Source organism: Trachinotus anak, unplaced genomic scaffold (assembly GCF_046630095.1).
Source record: "Trachinotus anak isolate AG129_WGS33_773 ecotype Australia unplaced genomic scaffold, CSIRO_AGI_Tana_v1 ptg000010l, whole genome shotgun sequence".
In the NCBI taxonomy this organism is placed as follows: domain Eukaryota; kingdom Metazoa; phylum Chordata; class Actinopteri; order Carangiformes; family Carangidae; genus Trachinotus; species Trachinotus anak.
The window spans coordinates 19288797-19312258 of record NW_027273861.1 but is presented as its reverse complement, the minus strand read 5'-3'; the positions used below and the strand labels follow the sequence as shown (position 1 = coordinate 19312258).

The 23462-nt window shown below is 42.7% G+C and overlaps 1 protein-coding gene across 8 annotated transcripts in view; it reads left to right on the top strand.

The window, feature by feature from the left end:
- The window catches only part of ptprsa (protein tyrosine phosphatase receptor type Sa), a 229007-nt gene that overhangs the window by 32629 nt on the left and 172916 nt on the right, over window positions 1-23462 (top strand). For 7 of the 8 annotated variants that reach the window (XM_071485975.1, XM_071485973.1, XM_071485974.1 and 4 more), the window contains one exon: window positions 10572-10686. The gene's annotated coding sequence lies outside the window, so the exon portion shown is untranslated. Of the gene's footprint in view, window positions 1-10571; window positions 10687-22072; window positions 23059-23462 lie in introns of those variants that run through there. The other variant, XM_071485970.1, reaches the window with a different exon arrangement.

Here is a 23462-nt window from a genome sequence, read left to right as displayed (position 1 = left end):
GCAGATTGACCACAAATACCTTTTTCCGTCTGCCAAAATTTTCAAGGGCTGCTCGTGAACATGTGGCCGCGGGCTTAAAAAATCTAAAGCGCCGGGCCTTCTCTCCAGATTTGATCCTTTATTACAGGGTCAGGCAAACAAGGCACAGCAAGAGCTAATTTCCGCCAGTTTCGAGGGCAATCGGCTCATCGAGTCTTTAAATCCCTGCAAGGAGGGAGGATTGCACTGAAATAGTGGCTGATACTCTGATGTCTGTTAGTTGAAGAGGCAGCGATCACTGCTGAGTGGTGTCCATGAAGAGTTTGCATGCAAGTAAACCACTGTAGGCAGGTATCCACTGGGTTGAACCTGGTTCTCGGATAAATTTTAAGCTGCTAAATGGGGATAAATTACTGATGTTAGGTTGTGTTTAACATTAAAGCAATGACGAGTTATTGGTTATGATGAGACTAGTGCTATTATGTTGGAGTGATCTGCCTTATTTATAAGTAGTTATTGTGTCCTTACCTCATTGTTGAACTTGTTCACTGAGGATGACGATAACTCAAAATGGGGAAGGCAAAATTAGGAAACAACTGAGAATATCTTAGCGACTTTTCCAGTGCGGTAAACAGAGTTATTGCTGACTTAATGATGTTTTTCTCTGCCATCACGTTTTTTTCAAGATTAATTCTATTACTCCACCTAGTCATATCCTACACCCAGTCATACCCTTGCTTTGCATGATACCAGCAGTATACCTCAAATCCTAAACTTATAAGTGCATTTGTAAGAGGGGCCTAATTCCAAACAGGCAGTCTGGGCAAACTCTGAGGCCTCTGAGGTCTTTTGGCGAGCAGAGAGCTCTAGAGAGAGAGAGGTTGTGGGAACGTCATCTCCCTGCTCTCTATCCTAATTCTGCTGCCCAGCACGGTCGGATAAAGAGGCCACCGGCACAGCCTCTAGTGTTTCAAGTCTGATTAATCTTCTGATTAGGTTAATCCAGCAGTGCTTCAACGGAGGAAAGCCATCCCCCTCTGGAAAGTCTGCTGTTCCAAATGACAACTATATAGTTTTTTTTTTTCTCCTTCAGGCTTTCTTTGGATCTTTCGACTCTCTGAGGTTAAAGGTGTTTCTCTTTATCTCACACCTCACCTCAACGTGAAAGTGTTTAAAGTAGACTTTACATCAGGTTTGTGTTTCCACCGTGGATCTTGACTGAATTGCCTCTTGATTTAATTTCAGTTTAATTTCTGGTAGTAAAGTCCCCCCAAGACAAATACCTACTAAAACCTGTGTTCGATCAAGGCTGTGGTTATTGTTTGAAGAGACAAAAGCCAATGAAAATCAGGTAGGGGAGAACGCTGTGCTACATGCCACTGCAAGATACAATAGGAGCCATTTCCTGATTTATCACCAGAGTTCACCAGCAGTGAATAGATGTTAATGAAGGTCAAATGACAAAATGCATGCTCTGGGTTCATAGTGAGGTTGAGTTTATTAAATGGTTTCCCCCTGCACCACCACCACTCACACTCTCATATGAACTCACAAACTCATTTATTTAGCCCTCTGCTGCTTAATGATCAGAGGACATTTACCCCACACACTGTCTCCTGTTCTATTGCATAGTGTTTTGTAAAGAGTTCCCACCTAATTAGCCTTTTTGGTCTTTACCCATCTATATAACTCTAAATGAACAGGATGTGCTTTGCTGATGTGCGAGCCTCCCAGGCAATCTCCTGGTGTATTTAATAGTCTATTTATTTTTAATAGTCAAGCATCAGAGATTGGTGGTAATCCTTTTTCCCTTGACATGCTGTCTTTGTCTTTGGAAGGACAAATGAATTATTTTAGTTTATTAATTGATTTGATTGGTTCAACTCAATGTAATTATTTCCCCTCATTTCTATAGAGCATTTAACTGTCAGACATGACCATTGTAGCTGTGGATCTGATCTTTGGACACTTCATTACTGGTTATTTGAAATGTTGGTCAGGAGTTTTAGTTTTAATATTGTTTTGTTTATTGTCAAGCACTTTAGTCACAGGTAGAGTCTGCTAATGAGCTAAAATGTATAATCTCAGAGTAATTTCATGGTCTTCTTGGTATATCTACATCTACCCTTTTTTCTGTTTTAGGGGCTTTTAGAGAATATTGTCATGTCTAACTAGTATGAATGCACAGACATCTGTGCAGCTGTGGATGTTCATTGTGATTCATAAAAACAAACCCTGCTCAACTTGGTAGAAGCCAGCTTGAGCACCTCAAGCCTAAATTTCCACAAGATGTCTCATTTTCATGTGACTAAGCTGACTGTTTGAACTTTCCGAGTGTGTGCATGATTTGAAGAGTGGGAGGGCAGGCTGGTTGAAAATAAAACTGGCACATAGTTCAATCAACCTCAAAGTAGAGTCTTTGAAGTTACACGTTTTACATTTTAGGCTTTTTGCTCGGTCTCACATGGAATGATTCACACAGAGTGAGCGTAAGTCAGAGTTTGTTGTCTTGGCACTCTTTACGTGACACATAGCTGAGGGTAGAGACAGTGTTGTGCTGTGAGATCAAGCCCGCAACCTTTTAGTTACAAGATATTCTCTCTAACATCAAGGCCACCCTGCCTCCTCTCCCGGATGCAGGGCCCAGAGCTACAAGCATCACTACTAAAGAACTGCTGTGACACAACTCTGGTTGGATATCGCCCCTTGCAACCACACTGCTTCAAGTTACACTGGGCACCAACCTAAATGGGCTTAAATTTTTAATTTGCGCCAGAGAACAGAGATCACATCTTGGGAGGATAGCATATCTGTAATTTATTTAAGAACCCCACAGAGGGAGAGTTATTTTGGAGGCAGAGGGCTGGAAGGGAAGTATCCATGTGGCATTTTTTGTTCAGCCCAAGGGGCTTGTAGGTAGACTCGACTCGACAGTGACCTTCTCAGCAATGTGGAGGAGCGCTGAGGATGAGCATTCTATTTATGCTCCAATCCTGGGGTAAAAACTGTTGAGAGCAGAAACTATTTCTCCTCCATCCTAAGGAACAATGAAAGCGTTTGAATAATTGATTTGAAATTTTGCTAAAACTCTAAACCCTTCTGCATTTTATTGGAGTAAAGTGATTCGCCAGCTCTGTCACCACACAACTTCGTCTCATCTCGAGTTTACTCTTCCGTTTGAAGACACACCTCTCTGAGAGAGGAGTGCAGTCGAGAGTGCTCAGCTTCCCTTGGTTTAACACGCGTCACCTTCACTGGCATGAAATAAAAGCTTTGTCGTTCTTAATTAAACGGGGCCTGATTACCGTCGACAGGTGTGGCAGGTGTTCTATTTGCTCGGGCAGCAGCAACAATGCATGCAACAATCTGCAGTAATTTATTAAAATCTCCATCAAAGCTGCCACTTATCCTCGGCGGTGGGGCGAGTGTGTGTGTGTGTGTGTGTGTGTGTGTGTGTGTGTGTGTGTGAGTGAAAGTGGGGTAAATGGGGTGGGGGGGGGCTGTGGAGGCTGCTGGTGGTGGCACGCTATCATGCAGTTCATCCTTAATGAGTGTGGATTAGCAGGGATGATCCGGGCTTTGCAGAACCCTCGGTCCAGGGCTGGTGGAGGTTGTGTGTGTGTGTGTATGTATATTTGTGTATGTGTGTGTAATGACGGGAGGTGACATCATGACACAAAGTCAGTTTGGAAATCATTCCCAGAATTCTCCACAATGGTCGATGACTGTAATAAAGCATTGTGTGACTTATTGTGCGAGTGTGGCAGTGTCTCTGTATTGACACCCATCTTTTCCTCTCCCCACCAATCACCATGCAGTGCAGCAGCCACCTCCTCCCACACAGATGAGCATAAGAGCTGATTAATATTTCTCTGCAGTGATTTATTCGTTCATTTAATTATTTGCGAGCTGTTGCCTGCGAGGGAATAACAAAACATTTGTTACTCTTTCAAAAAATTTATCAGAATTGAATAAAGAAAAAGTATCTATGCATGTGAAATGGGAATTAGAGTGTTTTGATTATTTAATGATTGAACTGCAGTGTTTTTGGATGGTTGGTTGATAATGCTACCCCCTTAAAGGAGCTATTCATAAGTTTTGCTTTTGCTGCAGAGCCTGTGTTAGCATTAACAGCTGTTTATTCACCAATCTATAAGAAACATTGTGAGTTCAGCATCAAACTTCATTCTTTTGCTCACCAAGAGCTTTCTATAACATCACCACTTTGAATTTGCATGATGAAATTCTGTCTATGGAGCAGCATGTGAATGAGTAAAACTCATCTCTCCCTTAGCGACAGCTGATGAGCTTTCCTTGAATTTCACATGTGAACCATTGGGAGCTGCTCAAAGGACAGCAGGTAGAGGGATGTGTGTACTGAGAAGGTACTAATGTGTCAAGTTATGTGGATATGCAGCATAAAAAAACCATACATTCTCAGCAAATCTCATCCTCGAATAAGTGAAATAAAAACAGAAAATTTCATTTTGCAGCATTCCTGTTTGCTGAGACAGAAAGGGGTATTTTTGTCCCCCACGAATTTGCTGTTTCACCCATGTCCTAAAGCTTTGGCCTCTCTAAATGGATTGACTGATGCCCTAGTTTTGGCCAGGAGGTCAAGTTAACAAGCTGACTTTTCAAACAGTCGTCTCAGTTTGATGACAGTCATCTCTTCCCAGCCAATGGCTAATCCTGAGATTTGCAGCAACCACATAAAGACGTTACAGTGATATGTTTGCTGTCAGAATGAAATATGGGCCATTGTAACAGCGAAGGCATTCTTCTACTCAACCCCGAACCTCTCCTGTAACAAACACACACCCACAGTGCACACGCTGCAGTGTACGAGATGGAAATCGGATAGTCAGACAACAGTTTGAGTAGCAGCCATAAACATGTGGCCTGGGAGATGATTTATAATAATTAATCCTCTGTGTCCAGTCCCAACAGCCTCCCATTCTAACCCCCCACCAATCCACCACACACACACACACACACACATAATATGCAATCACAACCTCCCCACCCCCTAGCCAGTCAAGCTGGGGAACACAGCTGTGACCACCTCGGCGCCTTTCCAACCCAGTGTCACCAATGTCCCATTCGAAGGACATTGAAGGGGATTTAGTCTGTCTATCCATCTCTCTCTCTCTCTCTCTCTCTCTCTCTCTCTCTCTCTCTCTCTCTCTCTCTCTCTCTCTCTCTCTCTCTCTCGCCCTGTTAAACCCCTGCACCTTCACAATAGCACATGCGCTCTACTTTATCGTACCCATCATATCATGAACCATTAACACGAGGGCCTACAATAACATTATTTATGGAGACGTTAATATTAATATCGACCTGTGTGCTGTCAGGCGGGCTGATTTACTAAGCGCTGGAATGCAGGGACGTGTAGAGGTGGCAGGTGAACTAATTGAATATCAGTCACCGCATGCAGCATGCCAATAGACACACACCCAGCGTTGAACAAGCACGCACACACATTTCATATCCACACACGCAAAACAGGAAAAACATACATGCATGACCTCACCCCCAGCTGGTGTAAGCACTAAGAAATACCATGTGTGTGTAGGTGTACATCAGACAGGTAACCTCATAGACTTTAAGTATTGTCGCATGGTAGTAATTATGATTGGGGCTTTGCTGAGAGCATGGTCGTTTAATGGACGCTGTGGCACTTATCTGCACAAAACAGACCCCACTAATGAAACTTAAGTCAGAGTGGCTCATTGCTGGAGTGTTTCATCTGACAACTGTGGTGTTTGAGTGTAGAGGTTCTCTGACACAGCACACAGGTACAGGATTAGTTATCTGCCGCAAGGAATAATGAGGTTCTAGGACAAAAAGCTCTCTGGTCGAATGTGGAGTTTGTTTTGAAGGCAGCTCTTGCCAATTTTCTTGTGAATTTGAGGCTGCTTTGTCAAAGTATTTTACAGAAAACCTGAGATGTTGGATTTGTGTGTGTGCTGATTTTGTAAAAAAAAAAAAAAAAAATTATAACAGGCCAGGTTTTATGATTGAATGAGCAGTGGTCGGATAAAACACCTTGACTTCCTAGTTTTTCACAATGAAGGTTTTTGCATTTAATGTGACCGTGACCAAACACTTACTTTTCTTTAATTTTGACTTTCTGAAATAAAACCGCAAGTTAGCCCTTTTAAACTATGGTCAAAATCATTTTCTAACAATTTGTTCTGTTGTGGCTCTTTGGGAAGAGTACAGCTGCTTTAATTCCCTGTATAGCTGGAGAGGGTAATAGTACTAAACAAAGGAAGAGTACAAGCAAGACATGTGGACATGTGGTCATTTGCAGTATTTTGTGGGAGTAGATTGGAATACATTTGAATGACTAAAGCAGGTTATTATCCAATGAATGTCTCATTATTTCTTTCCCAGAGCCCAAAGGGGCCTTGACTGTTCCTCCCGTGCCTTGTTAAATGGCTTCGAATTGAAACAGTAATTTCCATAAGGTCGATTCTCCTTTTTTACATTTGCAATTTTCGGCATTTAGCCAATGCTCTTAACCAGAGCAGCGTGCAGTGAATGATCAGTTAGCGACTTCTTCAAGGACACTATATTAGGAGAGCACACATAGCTGTAGACAGCTATTGAGAGGATCTCACCTATGACATTTGCGTTACGTTTTTTTTTTTCTTCAATGCCACGTAGGCAGCCTTTTTTTGTCAGACATAGTAAAAGTGCTTCAAAAAGATCACAACAAATGTTACAGGGTTAAGGTCACTTCATTTATGAATTCTAAATACATTTCTCTTTGCACTAAGAATCTTACGTTTCTGAAAGAGAGGAGTGCTTTAGAACAAGTGGTGTCACTGCAGCACACTTCGGTGGCACGAGCAGACAGCACTCAGTGTCTGTTATCCACAGGCACAGACATTTGTCGAACAGTTGAGCAAAATGCAACATGACTGCATGACCAATGTGAAACCATTCAAAGGTAAATGGTGTCATGGGGCTGGCAACAAGTTAGTAATACTATCACTTCCCCCCTGATGCTTTGACAAATATGTGATGTTTTTTTTCAGGAAAGAGGAAATGATGATGTTGCATGTCCATATCAGTTTCTCAGAAATTCAGTCCAGGAGCCATAAGAGTCTTATCTCGTCAGCCAGGGACTACTTAGATTTTAGGAAGTACCATCATGCAATCGCTTTCGTTTTGTGTCTTATCACTCATTTGGAAGAGCAAGAGATCTTTTGGAGTCAATTGCTTAGATTCTCTGTTGGTCACATATTCTGTGCACAGAAGCAGCATCTAAACTTTTTTTACCCTCTACTCCTTTGTATTGTCATTATCCTTGACTTTCCCTATCTCTTCCTTGTCTCTTTATCTCTGATCTTATATCTTGATTTGTCATTTCCTCTCTATTCCTCCTCTATTATGTCCTTCCTTGTCTTTTCCTCTCTGCTCACCTCCTCTGTCTTTTCAGTTGCCTTGTGTTCATCCATCCTTTCCTCACCGCTTTCCTCTCCTCCTCTTCTCCTCCTCTGGACTCACCTTCTCCTCCCCTGTCACTGTCTGCTCTCTTCATTCTGGACTCGTCCTCCCACTTCCTCTCCTTTCGCCACTTGTTTTTTCCTCACCCAACACATCCCCATCTTATTGATTATCTCAGCTTCACATTTGTCCCCTCCTTTCTGCTCCCACCTTCCCTGTGCTTCTCCTTCACAGCCATTTCCTCCTCTCCCCTGTTTCTCTTCTCTTCTTACTCTGTGGTGAAGATCTGGTTTTTAATTGCTTTGGGGCATATCAGTCCCAATATCTGGAGAACAATGTAGAGTGCGGAGGTGGGTGGGTGAAGGTAAGGTAAGGACAGGACAGGAAGACGTGAGGTGCTACCATGGCAACATTTTCCATTCAAGGTGAAAAGAAGAATCTCTTCACTTTTGTCACATCAAGGTAGAAAGTGTGTTGACATTTAATCATCAGAGTTTGAAACATGTAGTTTTTATACCTTTCTACCAGACCTGTTGATATTTGCAAAGAATAGGTCAGGCTTGTGCTTTTTAAAAAAATAAAATAAAATTGTGCTTTAATTTTTTCAAGTACACGCTCAATGCATGCATCTCAGTTCCCTGTACCTCTCTTCTGAAAGTACCCAGTGTGGTCACATTGCTGTAGAGAAAATACATGGACCCATTTCTGAGCATGCATGTTTTCATTTCCCAATTTGCCATGCACCATGATGCTCGGCCATCTGTCTCAGCACGGTGACTAAACTCAATGCCAATATGTTGCAGGGTCATGAGAAAACAAACCGGAGCTGCTTTCCACGTGAGTGGACGAAGCATAACTTAACCCGCCTCCCACAGCAAAAAGAGCACTAATGGAGTCTGAGCATCGCGCTTTCACCTGTGTGCTATTGTGAGGATGCTGGGGGGCAAGATTTCCACTATCTTAAGATGTTGATTTAGGATAAGTTTTAGCTTTCCGTGCTGTTCGGCTAACCCTTCATTCTGGCTGATTAATGGCGGCTCACCCAGCCAAGGGAGTGTCTCATGCGACGGAGGAAGCGGTAGTGCAACAGCGTGTGTGCAGTGAATAAATGCTGTACATTAAACAAATTCCCCCGCGCTCGTCTTGGCAGCCAGGCGTGTGGGAGGAGGGAGTATTGCAGAATCGGCCTCAGTTTTTTTTTTTTTTCCCTCCCTCTCTTACTGACAAACGGGCGCATGCTCATGTGTATAAACAGCCACACATACATTTACTGCAAGACCAGTTTTTTTAATAATCTAATTAATAATCTAATGCAAAAATGTTTAACACACGCTCTTGTATACTTACATCCACACTCTCACAAACACATACAGTTTCATTGTGCTTTGCAGGTACTGCATTTGCTCCCATATGCTCTCATGAACCCACTTTGTTACACACACAGACACACACACACTCACACACACACACACATCCACTCTGTACTCTCCCATGTGCTGCAGTCGGTGTACTGGGGGATCCTTCTGTATCCAGCCTGTTAGTTGACACTGATTGGCCAGCGAGGGCCGAGCTGACCCCAGTGGCCTGTCAGAATGAAGGATCATGTTGACCGTCTGCCGTTGAGGTAATAATGCCCACAGAGGATGCTGGGAGACTGTCTACAAGCGGCGCCCCATTCATGAGCCAAAGACGGAGGTGGAGGACGGGAGAAGTCAATAACACCAGGTTGAGGAAGGACAGGACAGAAAGTCTTAACATCAACTTTTGCTGTGATTTTTTTTGAGGAAGAAGTCATTTGATTTAATACATATTTCATATTTTATTGTTAAATATTTAGTTCCATATCAGCAGCACACCCAGATGATGTCCAGATTGTACTTGCTTAAAGAAACAGCACTTGAATGATAGCAGCAGTTAGCATAATTCAAGAATCAAACGCATGAAAACATATAGTGAGCATTGTGGATAATCATATTATGTCATGGACATTGGGGATTGAATTACGTGTTCTCATTACTAGCACTCTATCTGCATAGTAATCCAATCTAGGTATGTAGTACTTGCGTAAATATTATTTTTTCATCTCCCTCTCCCCAGCATAAACTTAGTGCAAAAATCAATAAAGTTATTTTTTTTCCACAACACTAATTCAACATGCCATGTAGTGTATTTGGGGAAGCTCGCCTGTAGGAGCCTCAGTGTCCATACTAATGGATCACGCCTGTGTCATACATTCCAGCAATGATATTCATATCATTATCTTGAAGGAGACTCTGGACGCAGGGTAATGATGAGCTCCTCCGACCTTTCGCTGGAGATAACCTTCCTTAGCCGCTCGGTGGAAGCTCCTAAGGGTGGACTCATGGCCGCCCACAGCTGCGGACCTGACTGAGAATATCGACTGAATATCGAGTGAGGCTACGATGCAGCAGACATGGCCTCCAGATCCATAGAAACACGCGCAAGCACATGGACAGCCACATGTACAAGCACAGAAAAATTCCTGCCATTATCCAGGACGCACACTCATTTAAGTGGTTGAAATTACAACATAAGTGAAAACACACATAAATGTACACTCACACATTATCAGTGTACACACGCAAATATGGATACACCCTTCCATGTACGCAAATCCTACAATAACTATAAATATATGGATTCGTGTATATGCTGCACGTGGCTGAATTTCTAAACACGCATCGACCACACTCATGCACTCACCCACAAACATATTCACACGCACACACACACACACACACACACACACACACACACACACAAAGATTCAGACCAGGCTCATTAAAGATGTGAAGGAGAAAATGATCAAAAAAAAGCCAAGCGGGATTTCATGCAGATTCGCACTCCACTGCTCTCAGGCAATCAGCGGCAAGCCTCCTCTTTGCCTGAGAACTGTCGTCCTGTGGTCACAGAGGGCAAGAAGAGAGGGAGAGAGAGAGAGAGAGAGGGAGAGAGATAGACAGAGAAACTCATCTCAGTATTTGTCGAATTCCCCCACCTACCACTTGTGGAGGCAGTTCATTTAGTAGTCCCTTTCATTAATGTTTCTCTTTCATTCTCCCTCTTTCTCTCTTTTCTCCCTCTCCCCCCGTTTTCTATCTACTTTAAAGGTACGAGTGAGTAACAAGAAGAAGAAGAAAGGAGAAGAAGAAGAAAAAGAAGAAGAAGAAGCCGCTGGAGCAGCTGAAGATATGAAGCTAAAGAGGTTTTAAAAACAACCCAGTGGTAAGTGGGCCCCTGAATTTCTGCATAGTGCTCCGCCATTTTAAGAGAGTCATTTAGTTCACCCTGCATAATGACTGATTTGATATTGTGGGGCACAAATGTATGCTTTCTTAATCCTCAGGTTTGTCTGACTTTCGGTCAATCTGTCTTCCTCCTACATTCAACTCTTTTTCCTTCCTTGTTCGCTGATACTCAAAGTGTGAATATGATTTTTTTCAGATTTCACTTTATAGTTGTATAACACAACTCTGAGAGTTCTTTCAGTCTCTCATTCAAATCAAACTACTCATGTTTAGTTGTAATTCAGAGAGTCGGGCTGTGACAGAGCATTTCAAACCCCTATTGAGAAGCTGATAAGTCCTATTTGTCTAATTAATACATTTTTACTGTCACTAATGGCTGCTCACACAGAGCGCAGGAGGGTGATTAATAAGAACTATAGAGAAAAATACAAAGTGCGTTCTCAAGCTTCACCCAGAACAAAGCTGGACATATTCAACAGTAGATTATTCTGTTCAGTCACTGCACTCAAATCATATTGTATGCTCTGTGCCTGTTGTGTGGACAAAGATGTCCTCAAAACAGTGTGTACGTTTACTGAAGTTTGGTTTCAAAATGATGCTGCAGGTCCAGTGTCCTAAAGTCCCCTTTGTAATGATCACCATAACATGACACATAGAAGTCTGTCATCTTCCCCTATGTATTTCCATGTTCCTGCTGCTAAACCCATCCATCCATATTGACAGCTGAGCTGGGGCTGAGAGAGAGAGCTATCATCTACCTGTCACAGCAAAGCTGGCAGTGAGGCGCTCCTCCTGTGCATCTGCACTTCTTTCATTCAACAAAACACATTGGTGCTTTTCAGATCTGGAAGCTCTCAGACATCAGTTTAGAAGTGTAATGTACTCAGTCGCCTCACTTTTTCCAAGTTCATTCATATTCACTGCTCCACTCTGGTGCATATAGTAAGTGCAGAATTTATTTTAAAAGGTTTCAGCATGTATTTGTTTCGAAATTGATGGACTAATTATTTTTGCAGTGTTTGACATCCCCTTGAGATTACAAACCTTGTAAAATAACATCCTAGGCCTCCCTTAATTGAAATCAGCTCCTGCTTTTAACTATAATTGTATGATTTCTTTATTTATTTATCTTTATTTTACCAGAATAGTCTCTGGAGATTAAAATCTCGCTTTCAGGAAAGTCCTGGATAATGTGACAGTACATTTAGCAAAAGCACACAGAGACAGGACCAGAGAAGACAACTGTTAAAAACTAAATTATAGCAAGACTAATTTAAAAGTTTATCTATTACTCATCTCATTCACTCAGTGATCTGCCTGAGCCGCAAGTCTCAGACCAGCTATAGACTTATGCTAAAACATCCATTAAGTAATATTTTACAGGAGACAAAAGTCTTTTAGCAATAATTAACAATAAATATCAGGCTTTTTAATGTACTTATCGTGCTCAGAATGTAATCCCACAGTTTCCAATTGATGTTATACTCATCTACTGCACATCTTTCCAACGTATGTCTTTATGGGCTCGTATTATTCATCCAGATCGTACAGCGTCAGGTTGAAATGATATATCTCAGTTGTAAAATGTCCTCAGCTGAGATATCTACTGTAGTTGACTCTGCTGCCATTACATACACTGCACACCCCGTCCTCATTTCCATATCATCACTTGATTATTAGTGCTGCTGGCAGAGCGGCAGACATGCAGAAACTGTGGATTACTGTGCGCAAATGGGTGTCAGGGCAGATGCAGACCCAGACATCCCCTCTCCATCTGCAGAGGGCCGTCTGCTTCTCGGCCACCAGCTTCATATTAACAGCTGTATTTGGGCATATTGAGCTGCAGTGATAGGGAGGCCTCATTGACCTGCTTGATTTGGCTTCAGAAACAGTGGAGAGGTGAGTTGGTGCACATGGACCCCCCACCATGGACTCAGCAAGCTGGAGACTGAGGGAAGACAGCAAACAAATTTAAAACCTTTATTTTGAAATCTGCTCTCTGTAAATGTGTTTAATTGATACTATTTATTAATCTGCATTTTTTAGTGGTTGTTCTCCTGAGCAATTTAAAAAGTACAGACCAGCTTCTCTTGCAGAGGTCAGGCAGCACCTATCCCAGGTCTGTCTAAAACATATACTAATCAACTGTAATCCTGTAGTTAAGCTGAGTCCAGTTCATTGCCATGTGCATTAAAAAGGACAGAAATGTCTTCCAGTGCAATAAAATGCCTGTGCTCTGTCTTCCGCCAACAACAACCAACAATATAAAACAAGCTCTAATAAAAAACTTAAAAGTAAAAGGATTCCACATTAAAAAGCAAATAAAAAGTGCAATAACAAGCAGAAATAAACACCATACATTAAAAAAGTGAAATCGCATAAAGGAATAAAGACATTGCACATTAAAATACCAGTAATGACATTGCACCAACACTGCACATTAACATAACATTCTTGCATGTCCTACATGTTGATGAGTCTAACTGCCTGCAGATAAAACGTGTGGTGTGAGTCTTTATACAGCCATAATGTGTTTCACATTGTAATAATGTAAACAGATGATGACCTGGATGTGTGTTATCACTGATGATAAAAACCATATGCTTTAATGCAGCAAGAATACATCTCTGAAAAATGTGATTATTCCAGAAACCAGGAGAACAATTTTGTTGAGCTGCTTCAGGTCTTTTGCAGACTATACCTCAGCATTAAGCCTCCAGCGAAGATACCTTCAGTGGCCCACTAATAAAAGGTCATCTGTGTCGGATTGCACTTTGCCAGCAGGTGTAATTTGCAAGTTTTCTTTTGCCTAAAAAGGAGATATCCGCCTCAAGAGGAGAAAAGCCTCTGGTTGGACAAAATGTAATCGACTATAATGGTTAATGTTGTTTATCCCAACTAGTGGCAAGAGTGTTTGCTTTTAAGGATGGCAATTCAAGTCATTGTGTTGATTCGTCACTCATTCAATTGTTTAGTGCAGAATACTTGAGTCTGATTGAGCCGAGGCCTCTGGGGGCCACTAGTGGAGCTTACAGATGCTTTCTTGGTTTTAAATTGCAGAATCAATGTCAGGCATTTGCCCCAAGTGGATGCACCGAATTTTGAAGGGAAACTCTTTATTCATCACCCCACCAGGATTTGTTTTGTTGTTGGTCCGCATGTTGTGTTTACATTTTATCTCTTGATTTTTCAGTTTGATGTTCACCTGTCGGTGCAGTGCCTCAGTCGTGTTCCTGAGTCAGGTGCCTCCCTCTGCAGGAGGGAGGGGTGAGTTTCTCTGAGCGTACCTGACTTGGCCAAATCCCAAAGGCCTTTGCACCTGAATGAACAGGCTGCAGCAACTGTTGGCTGAGCTTTAAAGACAGTTTCTAAGGAAAAGAGAGCAGTAGCTCCTAAGTGGCTCCTAGGATGTTAGCAGCACAATTAAACAAAGCTCTGCTAATCTTTACAGCTGGCGTGAGGAGGCACTATGTTCTCGCTGAGCGGTGTTTCACGTAGCATGGCACTGAGAGTTTGACAGGCTGGATAATGTGCCCTGCAAGCTGCCACAACCTTGATCACAGCGGTGCCTTCACTGCATACTTACTGTACAAGCGGAAACTCTAATATACATCATAAAGAGGGAGGACAAAAACACAGCAATAAATTAGGATTATTCAATTATATACGCTCCAGTTATTTGCAGCGGCATTTAAAGAAATGTAAATTGACCTCAAGTTTCGAGGTAATGAATTTGATTATGCCAGCGCATGAAATTTCATGGTATTTGGGAATGAAAGATGTTTTGCTTATTACACTTTCTGCACAGTGATGGTGGAAAGCTACGCAGTGTGATGCGTTTTAAAGGTCCCCTTTCTTGTTCTGCGCTTTGTGCCACAATGATGAGTCGTTTTTGTTTCTTTGGAACTTGGAGCTCATCCAAGCTTAGTCTCTCTCAGCACTTGTACGGTGCAGCTCAACCATCAATTCTGACAAACTGTTACATTGAGTTTGAACTCATCCTTACACGACAATTTATACCACCTGGGTGGCTCTGTTCAACCCTACAGACACTCAGAACTTCAGCACTTAAGTTCTTCAGTAGTTTGCAAAGCTATCCAGCCAACCTTTACGGAAGCTGATGGATGAAAATATCCAACCTGCTGATGTGTCCTAATATAAAAGACTTGGATATATATTTTTAGGGTGGGCGGCGAGATGCTATCTTAGGTCTATTAATGCAGTCATTGCTGTGCTGCCCCAGGACATAGGGCCTAATCCAGAGGAGTGAGAGTGAATGGGACTGTGGCTCAGGCTTGCCAGACTTACTTAGGTTCTGGTTGAGAGCACAGTGCTGTGTGGGCGAATCTATTCTGTCCTGGGCAGGGCACAGCATAAACATTGCCCAGGGAATGCAGGCAAGCAGGCAGGCATGCAGGAAGTCAAGCGGACAAGAGCAAAACTATAAGGATGGTTGCCTTTAATTTCCTTTAGACAGAATCCCCTCAACTGTCCGTGGCCTCAGAGCCAGAGAGGGGAAAGAGAGAACAGAGTGTGTATGTGTGTCGGAAAATTACCTGTAGACCTTATCTTTTATCTGGGGCTTCACCAAGGTATGTGCTGTTAGCCCCCTTTTCTCTCTCTTTCTCACACACACACACACACACACACACACACTCCATCACACTCTTTCACGGTGAATCTGCCCGATCCATCCAGTTGATGGCCGTGAAACGATGACTCGCTCGCTCTCTTACTGTCTTCAAGTGATCTGTGTTTGCTCCGTGGCACTCTGCCGCTCTGACCTCCCGACCCCGCATGTAAACAGAGCACCGCTGCTCCCCATGCACTGCCCTGCTGCCACCATCCCCCACCCTCCGCTACCAAATAAGGAAGACAAGAGGCACTGAGAGCCAGCAAGTCGGTCAGCCAACTCACTGAGGAGGCCATTAGTGAGCCAGCAAGCCAGCAGAGACGTTGGTGGAAAACCACCTCTGGCATCACTCATCACTCCCGGCCGCCATAGCCTCGCCCGCCCCTCCACAGTGTAGAAGGGCACATGCACTCGCATTCACACCATGAGCACAAACAATCACTGAATGGCACACATGAACCTGCGCACAACATCACGGGCACAGTGACCCAAAAGCATTAAAGGCACGGAGACACACACACACGCAGTACACTGTATACAATGACACACATTGAGAGGCACGTGCTTGAACACAAACACAGCGAAAGGCTCATGTGCGCACACAGCACATTAAAAATTACTCAAAAGCTCTTGTGCGTACAAAAAGCATATTCACGGGACGCTACACATACACACAACATGTACACAGGGTAATGATATATTGCTACATAAAACCGCCCCACCACACAACTTAAAGCATGCACTCTGTAGTTTCAGTGAGGCCTCTAGACAATCAAAGATGTGTTTCTAACTTTGCTGAAAGATGGATTTATATGGTGCTATTGCATTACAGATACTTATCCACAGTAAAAGTGCTTATTACAACACTCAAACAAGCCAGCATAGAAAACATAATAAAGCAATAAAAAATGATATGAATTCAGTTTACACCAGTAGTCGTATCAGGGTGGAAACGTTTCTCAGAAAGAATTTAAAAGACGAATACATTTTTCTTTAATTATCTTTGCCTCTTTGAAGTTAGTTACACCCATTTGACCCTGCCAAGTTAAAGGTACAGATAGACAGAAATATGAAGAATAAATAATACATAATTTATTAAGAAAAGCACATTTGCTTGCAAGTTCTACAAATTCTTCCTCTACATACATAGTCATGGGGAGACATCAACATTACATGACTATTTGACATACAGTGTGTGATAAAAGGTCTAACCGCACACATGATGCACACCAGTGAAGAACAAATGAAACCTTCTCTAGTTTACGACATTCACTGTTAAACAGACCGTCTGTTCAGTCCAGTAATGCCAACGTTGGAAATTGAAATGTACAGGGCAGACGGCAGCGGGCAGCATATAAAACAACGTTTGTCAGTTTAACAGGATTCACGAGACACACAGTTAAACACGGTAATACAAAACACTCCTGCTCTGTCTATGGCTTTGCCTTCCTCTTCTTCTTTCTCTCCGGCTCTGAAATTCTTTGGTTTTTTTTTTGCTACACTCTTTCACCTGCCTCCAAATGTCAGCTAAGTTCAACAGAGCTGGAGGGAAAACACTCTCAGAGAGAAAGCCATATTGAGAGTGAGCCGGTCAAAAGAAACGCACGAGAGTTGAAGGAGAAAGAGAGGCAGCGAGTGTGTTTGGTTCCTGAACAGCCCGTCAGCATGGGTATCCTGACTCTAATGCATTGTACTAACAAATAACACTGTATAATTTAGGCATTTATCTGATGTCTTCCCCACAAAGGCTGTTGTTAGACGAGAAAAGTGAGACTCTCATCACTCAGTCATGGGAGGATGCGTTAAGTGACAGATTGGATACACAAAAATGGGATTTTGCTCACATGGCTGTGAGCTTCAAAAAGATACAAAGTGGTCAGATGTTCCAAAAATCACAAAATTAAGATCTCAGATGCTGCACTTCTTTTGTAATAACAACTACTTTGAAGCACTGGGAAAAATGGAAGAAATGAAACGGAATAAAAAACACTGCAGTTACTGTCAGCATTGAGCTGCAGTGAAACCTGTCTAGATATCGTTTTACGGTAAGCTTATAACCTTGCAACCCACATGTCCTTTTTGTTTCTGCTGAAGTGAAGCTCAGCAAGATAGTCAACCCCATGATGCCTGACAAATGAAGCTCATACAGTTACCAAACACTTTATTAGGAACACCTGTACACCTGCTTCTTCAATTATCCAATCATTCGATAATGTGGCAACAGGTCAGGAGCTTTTGTTAACGTTCACATCCGATATCAAAGTGGGGGAAAAAATGTGATCTCAGTGACTTTGACAGTGGCATGATTGTTGTGGATGAGCGGGTTTGAGTATTTCTGAAACTGCTGATCTCCTGGGATTTTCACGCACAACAATCTCAAAAAAAAAACAACAAAAAAAAAAAAACATCCAGTGAGCAGCAGTTCTGTGGACAGAAACACCTTCTTGATGAGAGAGGTCAGAGGGGAATGGCCAGACTGTTTGGAGCTGTCAGAAAGGCTACAACAGAATAAACAACATGTTGAACCTTGAGGTGAATGGGCTGCAACAGCAGAGGGCTACAGGTTCCACTCCTGTTGACCAAGAACAAATCTGGGGCTGCGGTGAGTCCCATTAAACAGTAGTCTGATGTGATGAACCTGGGTTTCTGCTGAGGCAGATGGTATGGTCAATAGCATGAATCCATTGACCCAACCTGACTTGTTTCAACAGTTCAGACTTGTGGTGGTGCAGGGAATATTTTCTTGGCACATTTTAGGCCTCTTAATACAACCAATCGCCTTTTGAATGCCTCAGTTTATGTATTGTTATTGACCATGTGCATTCATTTATGGCCACAATTTATCATCCTCTAATGGCTACTTCCAGAAAAATAATTCACTATGTCACACGTGAAAGTTTTCCCACACTGGTTTAATGAACATGACAATGAGTTCAGTGAACTTCAGTGGCCTCCACGGTCAGCAGATCTGAATCCAGTGGAAAACCTTTGGGATGTGGTAGAATTGGCAACATGAATATGAAGCTGACAAATCTGCAGAAATCCAAGATGGTATCTGAAGAGGTTCCTAAAAATGCAGAGAGGCGACAGATTTATTCTCTATCAGCAGCATGTAATTCATTAAATTCCCCTCCCTGCCCCTCCCAGTACACCCACCACGCTCCCATCTCCATTCTCAGACTCCTGACTGTTGCAGTGCTCACTTGTGTATCAAGGTAATGAATTCATAATCTCTCTCAAGCTCTTTGTAGATCTCTATCGTGGTGAGAGATAAGAGGGAGCATCGTTGCACTCTAATAGCCGTCAGTCTGCCTCTGTTCCTGCTTGCTCTGTGTGTGTGTGTGTGTGTGTGTGTGTCTGTGTACAGTATGTGTGTGTAAAATAAACCACCCATCACCTCAAGTCCCAGCACACTGTCCTCCATTTTGGCTTCCAAGGAGGAAAAAAAAGATTTGAACCCAGAGCACAGTCACTTATCAGCTAACTGCTGAAACTACATGTCCACCAAAGGCAGCGATGTCCCAGAGAGAAGAGTGTTGAGCGCTGGTCCACTTTCTCTCTTTCTTCCAGCGTCTTGTTTTCACTAAAACACCACATAGCACTTCCCAACCCAGCTGACAAACACTCAATCACAGGGAGAGTAAATATCCGAGAGGGTGAGGCAGACTCACGGTAACTAAACTTGCGACGGGGGGTAGCTCTTGAGGGCTGCCGACTGCCGCGTGCTTGTGTTTTTAATTGTGTTTTCGGTGGGGTGATGAAATGTCCTCCATTTGAGCGCGAGCCGGCAGTAAGTGGGCTGTCGCCTCCAGGGACAGAGTGAGCGATGGCCTGCTGCTATCGGGGGTGATTGTGCCTCAACCCCTAAGGGTGACATTGATGAACGGAGGAGAGCAGGAAGACAATAAGGAAAGACGTGACATTCTTTTTTTTTTTTTTTGTCTTTCATGGATTTAAAAACAGGGAAGGGGGCAAGGTAGAACTGTAGGTATTCATGTAAATCTGGTCAAACTTGGGCTGTGCTGACAAGTTTGTATCATCCTGCTCTTGTGTTGGCTTTTCAGCTAAGTGTTTCCTGCTTTTATAGATGTAAAAGCAGTGACATACTGAAGGCAAAACTCAGCCCAGATTACGTTACACACCCTTTTATTAACAAAATACAGTTTTCTGACCTGTTAATGGTGGCATACACCTGTCTGATGTATAAGAACATTATATAGCCTATGTTTTAAGCCTTTTTAAAGGTACTATATATACATTTTTGCTATTGCTACATAGCCAATGTTAAGCATTGACAGCTTTTTACAAGTTCAGCATCAAACTTCATTTCTTCACTTGCCAAGAGCTGTTTCGAGCAGTGGAAAGCAAACCTCTTCTATTTCTATCACTTCTTGTCTTGTGCTGAAGTTAGCGTGCTGACCAGCTAGCTGTGGTCTGGCCGGCAAGTTTTGTCACTTTCCGATAGCAAGTTACTGTGTTGTCTAGTCTGCCCTGAAAAAGTAGCTCTGCTCAGAGGGCAACCTTTTGTATTGTAAACGCAAGGATGGCTGAAGCTCTTGGTAAGCGACCCTCACCACCACCACCTGCTCCTGGCAAGAAACCATGTTTTGCAGCAATAGAAAATGTATGTATAGCACCTTTAGGGGGAAAAAAACAGAGTAGATAATTAGATTTCTTCAAATAGTGTGACTAATTGATTATTTAAAATTATGCCCAGCAACTTCACAGTGCTATCGTTTCTTGTGTATCTTTTTTCCTCTCATATCAGCTAAAATAACAGAATAACCGTTACATACAAAATGTAGAGCTACATCTGTACAATTTTTTTTTTTTTTTTTTTTTTTGCACCTTTGTATTTTCTGTTGGACAACAGTGATAAGCAGACATTGTGATGAGGATCACCTTGTTTCCACCAAGGTTCACTGTTCATTTGGAGCATCTTCGCACAGTACATGCTGTTACACGTTTCGCTAACAAGAAGCACACGATTAAACGCGTTCCCTCAAGCACCTGCCACATCTTCCGCTCTCTGAATTTACATGGTGTTTATGAACACTCACAAGGAAAACAAAAAGTGGAGAGGGAGAGCAGGGGAAGAGAGCTCCTAGTGTGGAGGAGTCTCATTATTCCGTTATGGATTGCACATGTCAGGCGGTAAGTGCTCTTTTTATCCTTCCAAAGCGCTAGCCTCGGCCACTGAGCGCATTTCCCTACCCGAGTGAAATTTACCATGTTAAGGCTCATGCCACCAGGGGAATGGCGGTGAGAGCTCTGGGTTCCCTCTAAGATTTACCGGCCTGATTAAATAAGGGGCTGTGGTGTGAACAAGAGACCAAGGGAGAAATCTACGTAACATAAATGCATGTTTTTTACTCAGCAGTTAAATTGATTAGCCCAGCCCCCCACACCCCCCACCCCCCAGCACCCCTTTACACCTCCTTATGGTGTGTTACATGTCACGCAGGGTTTTAAACAAAGAGCAGAGAGAGGGCATCGGAGGATTGCTTGTGGCTCAGGATGGCTTTCTGCCAAAACACAGCAAAGGTGGGTCTTTTTTTAAAAGGGCCTGCTCCCATCCATTTCTGCCTGCATATGTTGAAAAGTTCAACCAAAATATATCGCCGCTCTTGCTTCAGTCGGGCAGGTGAGGCCTTTCATTTGATGCACTGTGCCTCACAAACTCCAAATACTGTCTTACTCAGTTTCATTTCTTTCAATTTTCCATCACACACCCTGGTCCTTAATGCTCCTGGAAGGTGCTCTGACAACAGTCAAAGGTGTAATAACATGTGGCTGCAGGCCGGCTGGTGGTAACTGACTGTGGGTCAGTTGATTGATGTGTCAACAGTCAGTGTCTTTCCTCCCTGCTGGACAAAGTGGACACCAGCTGTCTCTATTCTGATTCAAATCCCACCGGCCAATCAGAATTGCTGTTTCAACTCAAAGCCTATGTGACTGTGTGAAATCATGTTAAAATCCCTCCTCACTTACAGCAAAGTGAATAAAGCAGGATGAAGAGTTACGACTTGCACCAAATAGTTGTTAAGAAAAATCTATTTTTTCTTGAATGAAGTGCATTAAGTATGACTAAAACATAATATAGCTGGTTCTTTGATTTGCTGTTGTTATTTTGGAGCTCATTCTAAGCCAAACAAAGCTGCATTGCAAAATATTTAAAAAAAAAAATAATTTATGCTAATTATGTTCGTTTTTAAATTTAAATGGGAGCAAGGACAAATGGGACATCTTCATGGAAGAGTGACCGCTGGAAAGAAATAAATATTCATGAAATAATTAAAACTTAGTAGCTTTTTCCAAATTGTGATGTGTATAACACACAAATTAGTTTGTTCCAGTATTAGCTGCCAATCAGGATGGTCAGCCCCAAAACTATAATCAGTGAAGGTTATTCTGTGGTGACTTTAACTATGATGCAACTGCCAGTAAATCATTCTTGTGCTATTAACTAGCTGCAATTGCGTGAAAATTTTTAATATAACATGTATCATAATGGAGCACACAGCCTGAGAATTCAGCAGAATATGCACACTAAAGTGATCCATGTTTTCAAATGCAATAAAATAAAAATAATTTGAGCATTTGGGGCAAAATCTCATTAGAATGGAGGCTGAGTGTTTGATCTATCTTTGTTTGTGTGTGTGTGTGTGTGTGTGTGGGGGGGGGGGGGGGGCTCTGCTCTGCTCTGCTCTGCTCTTAAAACTGCTTGTAAGTAAAGGTGGTGACACACATCAGGTTCTTCTAAGTTTAGTCTTAAGTTTAAACAAAAGAAAATCTTACACAAGTAACAAAAAAAAAAAAAAAAAAAAAATCATAAGACATCCTCACAAATTTTTAGGCTTCAGTTTTGCAGTAGTTTCTCACACAGCTCCCAGAATCCTCTTCTAAGGGCCTCATGTCATTGCACCATGGCTCTGTATATTTACCTCCCTCTTCATTCTGCCACTGGAGCGCAGATTTAGCTATAAAGTACAAGATCAGCCGCAGTAACTCGTTTGGCTTCAGTCCCCATTGTGTTATGATTTCCGACTCCACGTACACTTGAACGCACCAAGTTGTAGGATTTACGATTGAGGAGAAATCTAGCGCTAAAGTTTATGAGGCGACATTGAACGCGGCACAGGGCTCCGTATTTTTTTTTTCTCTGCTATGGAGGGGAGGGAGAAGGGGGGGGGTATTTGACTCCTGTCTCCCCACCCCCAGTCCGTACGAGGTGGATTTGGGAAGAAAGGAATCCAAACCTGGTACGCGGAGATAACGACAGACACCAATAAAGAGATATAGGCTACAACTGCAGATCCGCGCCGCGGCGGTGTCGCGCACGGATTATTATAGGCTATTTTATTTTTCTTTCATTGAGGAGCTTCGGGCTTGGAGCGTCTGATCTGGGGGGGGGGGGGGAGAAAGGAATACAAACGCTCGGGGAATAATAGCAGTATCTCATACTCGCTCCCTCCGTTAACAAGTGACTGCTCTGCCGCTTGAGAAAGTGGAATATAGCGGTTTTCATACTGTTGGGGATGCGAAGCAACTGTGTTTTTTTTTTTTGTTTTGTTTTGTTTTGTTTTTTTTCTTCTTCTTCTTCTTCTTCTCAAGGAATACGACTGCTCACCCACAGGGAATACGGATTTTTAAAAGCTGTCCCCCGTAAACCAACTAGGGGGGTAGTCTCAGGAGTACTTTTCTCACGCCGTTGAAGTAAGTGCTTGCGACTTTTTCCTCTCTATTAACTCTCGATATCACCTCAGAGAGCGCGTCAAAGATGTTATCAGCCAAGTAAAAGTTGTGGGAGCGGGGGGGAAAGATACACTTTTCACCTCTGCTGTAACGCTGGACCGTTTTATTCACAGGGCGCTCATGCAAGTAGACCCTCAGTAAGCTTGGGGAGGAGAGAAAAAAAAAAAAAAAAAGAAAATGTGGCTGTTGCTGTTCTCTCTTGTGCTGAGTGTGTTTCGGAGAAAAGCTTTACTCGGTGTTTGTCTTGAAACTGAAATGTCTTTGTATTTGCTGTGCGATTGCAGTGGATGCTTTTCTCCGGAGCCTGCGCCTTTCAATGCAGAGATTTCCAAATTTTAGGCTATCATATCCAGGACCCCCCCCCC